The following is a 6000-nucleotide window of genomic DNA, read 5'->3' as shown; positions in this document are numbered from 1 at the left end:
ATGTCCTTTGTATTTTGTGCAACTTGAATATAATGTTGAAAAGGTGAAGTAGACATTTGTTTTCCTTTTTTTAATGTATCTACTGGAAACGAAGAATTTTTTTCTTTATTTTGTATTTGGCAGTAAGATTCTTGAATTCCTTAAAGAGCATCATTTTTAGAAGAACCATATAACTATTGCTATGAGACGCACTCCGGGTGTAGGGCTATAGATGAACTGTACTGTGTCCTATTGTCTTTTCTACAATAAATATTCCAATTCAATGTACTTCATTCTCCATATTGAGCGTTTCAATGTTATTATACCATATCTTTTTATAGGATAATATGTCAAAATAACATTTTTTTATTATTATCATTATTATTATTGTTCTATTAAATTCACTGCAGACGTTCCCTGTGTTTAATTGAGATGCAATCATAAAAAGATTGAAATGGAAGACCCCATGGCTTAACTGTATTGGTCATTCCGTCATGAGTAAACATTTACCATTTATGAAACAAGGTCATGCAAGCTTCCAAACATTGCGATATTTCGACAATTGGCACTAAACAAATAGTTTGTTTGTTTTGCTTTAGAAGCAACAGATACCGTAAGACCTTGCATATTTGGAACAAAAACCTAACATTTTCAAAACCTTTTGATTATGCTTCAAATTTGTAAGACTTGTTTGCTTTAGAATCAACAATCCATCTGAACCGTATGTGATAAACAGGTAGTTAGTTACGTTGACCTTAAACCATTGGCTGCTGCATATCACGAGATAAAAGGATAAACAGGAAGAAGGTGGGTTAACCAGGTTTACAGCCTATGTATAAATCCATATACTGCATAAAGCTACCTTCGATCTTCCACATTAGCTCAGCATTAGTATGTTCAAGGTTTGTATACAGCCATTTAGGTGACCCCACGAAGTTTAAAAATGCAGAGTAATCTTTCAAAAAAGCATATGATGGTAATATATGCCAAGTTTTTGAAAGTTTAGCTAGGTTAGGTTGCTAAAATTAAGAAAAAAGATGAAATATAACGAGAAGGTAAAAGGTATTTACTTGCACGAGAAGGTAAAAGGTACTTACTTGAAACAATTGTATGAATAATATAGATATATAAAATGTTCTATAATGTGTACGTTACCCTATAATTACTTCACCGATGTTCATTTTGGCAGTAAAAGGATATCCTTACAAAAATTCCTAGACTTAACGGAACGTACTAAGTGATATACGTCAAACTATTAATTCTGTCATGTTTATCCTGATTTAACTTGATAATTAATGACACTGCTTCTAACAGCATAATAAAATTATTTGTAGGTTGAACAAAGGTAATTACGTAGGCTAATATGAAGAAAACAAACACTTCTAATGTTTTACCCACGCACTTTAGCAACTGCGGTTTCGTAGTGTTATTATAACTGCCTATAACATTTCCGATCCAAGCGTAATTGGTAAAGTTAACAAATAAACTTTTATTTGCAATAAAATCTCAAGATAAACACGTAATTGTGTCAGCTATTTCTTTGGCAGAAAGGAAGGTTAATTAATTAGTCAATTACGATGACTGATTGCCCAATCCGTTGACGAAAAATTTGGCTGACAAGCAAGAGGACATCCATTGATTGGAGCAAAATAAAGAAAACGAAAGAACAGAAAGGAAAACATGATGATTTTATTTGTAGTGTTTTTTACCTTACTGAAAATTTCATATGGTTTAGAATTTGAAGTAACACGATTAAGATTAGAGCTTGATAGAATCGTTTTTAAAACGCACAAAACTGATATTTGTGCGTTTTGCAGAAAACGGATAATACAGTGATATGCTCTTGCCCGTTAGGTACGACATTTCACAGTATTAACTCTGAAGTAACAGCTTGTCATCCATTTAATGCTGTTCAGTTAGGTAAGAATGTTCTCTTACTTATGGTCTGCATATAGAACAACTTTTGCTAATTTAGACTTTACTCGTGATTATTTAAGATAACAATCTTCATAAAGTCATTATAACTTTACACAGCATAAAAAATGGATCAAACATATCTATAGGTAGGAATAGGCATATATATATATAACTATAAAATCACAGGGATTTTGCATTAACATTGTTTAATGTTACTGAGATTAACTCAGTTGTTTCTGTGAGCATTGACAAGTAAACATTGACATATTTGAAAGGTGTTTTCATTGAAAGTAACATCACATGGATTTGTACAAGAAAGTGAACATTCGTGTTAAACAGTGTAAGATAGAGATTATCATTCAAATAATTTAAAAAATTTTTTTTTCAACATGTTACACTTTTAACATCAAATGTATTTGGAAAACCGTATTCGCGTATACTGCGTATTCTTTGTGATCCAAGAATTTTTGTATTTATAATCAAATTGAAATAGCAATAACAAAAACTCGTATGTTTTTTTCACTCCATCTGTCAATGTATATAGGCCTTAGAAGGAAAGGTTCGAGTTATAGAACAAAACGACGTTCAGGGGCCAAAATATATTTTGAACTTTGGAACATATTTATGACAGAGAGTGTTTAAGATAACAACAAAAAATAACTAAAAGTGACACAAAAATTATATTTACTTTGTGGGGAATAATATTTGTTAATCGAGCGGCCAATTTGAAGTAATTCCCATAATTATGAAGACCTTACTTTCTATAAAAACGTTTTTTCAGTCAATGCTCACATTAACAACAGAGTCAGAAGTTGTTTTCTGTTGCTTATATTTGAAGTTTTTCGAGGAATGATTGGCTAATGTTTTTGAGTAAGATTGTAGTTTTTAGGGACTGATCTGGTTTTCTAAATTTTAAGCAAGTTTATTTCTAGAAATAGCAAAAAGAAAAATTGGAAAAATTTATATTTATATTTTAGGTTGCTCTTGTTCAGGAACAAATTGCGCATCATCAATCACACCTAATCTATCAATGGTTAGGAGACTACATTTAGGGACAACATGGTGCAACAATGAAACTACACCTAGTTAGACAATTCAAGTATGGACACCGGCTGGTTGGAAGAAATTTTCAAGACCAGATGATATGGCCATTATATTGTATGTGGAAAATGGTGTTCGCAAACTTTAATTTCAGGTAGTTGTATGATCTGACTGTAAAGGTAACCTCAAAAGTTTGTATAAGAAATTATTGATGTTTAACCGCATTTTAAATTTTAGTGAAAAGTTAATGGTTTTAATGTTATATCACATTACAACCTGTTTTTAATTCCTATGACATGCAACAAAGGACAAATACAGAAATCTTTTTTCGCGAAATCTCCTCCAAAAAAGAATTCGAAACAAATTCATCAACTATCTTTTTGGTTGTTGCCATCTTCGGTGTGCTTTTTTTAATAAATAATCCTCGCGATTGTAGCAACGTTAATTCATAGGTAGCTAATACTCATAATCTATTTTGTTCCTTTCACACACAATTTTGTAGGTAATAATTGTCAACAGAAAACTGGTAATATTTCACATAATGAACGAATATTTTCTAATCTAAATTTTTACGTTTGTTTTCTTTTTTTGTTAGTCCTGCCATACAGACTACAGTGTGCACAAATCAACAAAAACGAAATTTGCGCTAAAATCTGACATTCTGTCCTTTTGTAGCCTGCTGGTTTCCATTTGTTTTTTTTTTACTTTGCTATTTTTTACTTACTTATAGCTTACTTATAGCTTATTAAGGCGGCCCGATAAAAGTCTCTGTGGTGTTCTCTATGAACTAAACGTTATAACATATACGTTATATACTCAAACACCCAGCTCCCTTTTATGTTGTTTTCGAAGACAGTTTCGTCGCACTGTTTCCTTTCTTACTAATGGTGTTCGTTGGTTCAAACAATTAGTCGCTTTCTTATGGAGAAAGTATTATATGTAAATTTAGAATGCCCATGTTTTTGGAATTTCTTTTTTCTCAACAGTTCTTTAACTATCATGTTACACTGTTCTCTGTTGGAATTTGCATAACCCTGCCCATATATTTTTCATAAATAAAAGAACGCATAGTAAACTCGTTCTGTGGATAAATCCAAAAAAATTATAGGTTATTACGCGCCTTTAACAATTAAAGAAGTAAATTAAACACGAAAAAAGAAAAAAAAACTGCACTAATACTAAAAACCATACTAACAGATGTTGTTTTCTCAAAAAACTGCACTCTATGTAAAAGGACTAACGGAACTCTGTTTAAATTTAAAAATATGTTACCATCTTTTTTATTCAGGAGAATATCATCTGATAAAGAAACCCAAGAAAGTTCGTCTGACAGGCTACGTCAAATAGCTGTAACACAAGCTGACGTCGTATCGTCTCAAAATACAAATAACCATGCATGGATATTTATATCCAAGAGCAAAACTTCCACCAAGAAAAAGGGAACAAGATCCCACATATTATATTATTCCAAATAACCTATCAGCCGACAATATGCCAGCTCTATCGAGGTCAACTGACATTATATCATCTAAGAATACCAATAACCAATATGCGCATGTCTACTTAACGGCTGCAAGGCCACTACCTCCACCAAGAACAAATGAACAAGATCCCACGTATTATATTACTCCAAATACCATATCAGGTGGTGATATGCCAGCACTGTCAAATCCAACTGACGTCATATTATTCCAGAATGCTTATAACCAATATTCGCATGTTTATTTAACTTTAGCAGGACCAACAACTCCACAAATGAGTACGGAAGAAGATTTCACACAATAAATTACTCCAATTAACACTTCGGATGACGAAAATGATATACATTTCGTTATACCGAACTAAAGTGTTGACACGCGTTACGCTATCTATAATATTGTTTTTGAAGTGGAAATCTGAAACTATGTCCATAAATGCGAAACACAACAAAATCTAAAGAAGCGAACCTTCTGCATACGAGCAGTCATATTATTGCGCAAAGATCGTTAGCCTTCACCAGAACCTCAAAAGCAGTTTCTTGGAATGGGCAAATGAGCTACTCCACGCAAATATGTAAGATGACTGACTCGTTAAGAGCCCTAAACTGGACTGAAAGAAATTTCCTTGTTTACATCTTTTGCGCGTGTGCAAAATGGACATTGTATCCACTATTTTATGCCAAAACAACGATTTCGCTTTGTTTCGCTTAGAACTCTACATCCGCTTTGATCCATTAGGTTTTTTTAAATTATGCGTACTTTTCGTTTTCGAATGAAATGTTGATATTATGGTGATGTGGTTCGAACAGAAAAAAAAACTTTGTTTGTATCCAGTGCTCATCGGTTTTTATTTCAGAAAGTTTAAAAAAATTCTCTAGTGGAAAGATAATAAACAGTTTCTAAAGGAAAGTAGATTATAGTATTCTTAATCTTCACATATCAAGGGATTGTAAATATGACAATGATATTTGAATTATATCAGCTCTGCTCTAAATAAAGTGTTAATGCCTTTTTTTTAATAACGACAATTTTCACGATTGTTTATATTTGCGTTTTACAACTATTATTCTGTTATTTATATCTCACTAAATATATTTCTAACAACATTTATTTCATGGTGGAAAGCTCTTCCCTAATTATGCTACATGAGTTGACATAAACATGACAAGAAATGTATGAAGCTTCATTCACATCCATGATTTTTCTACATCGGAGCCGAATGTTCATTCACTATGTTGTTGTGATAAAGGTTTTCATAGATGTTTGCCAACACTGAAATAAATTTTTTTAGAGCGAATTTTCTAATGCCTTATGTTTATTGGCGCCATTTTCAGACATGCGAGCAATAGTATATATAAATATGACCAAAAACAAACATAAATTATTTTTGTACAAAATCTTATGTGCAAAAATAAAAAATACATAGATGTGAATGTGACTTTATGGTTATTTTACAAAACTAAAAGTTTGATAATGTCAGCAAAGATGCCTAAAAAGTGTTATTTCTTCTGTGCAGGATGGAAACGCTGACTAAAGTAGGTATGTGTATGTCCTTTAGATGATTCATTCAGTTAATTGTTTGACG

The sequence above is a fragment of the Hydractinia symbiolongicarpus genome, chromosome 7, assembly GCF_029227915.1.
Source record: "Hydractinia symbiolongicarpus strain clone_291-10 chromosome 7, HSymV2.1, whole genome shotgun sequence".
NCBI lineage: Eukaryota > Metazoa > Cnidaria > Hydrozoa > Anthoathecata > Hydractiniidae > Hydractinia > Hydractinia symbiolongicarpus.
This window is presented reverse-complemented; position numbering follows the sequence as displayed.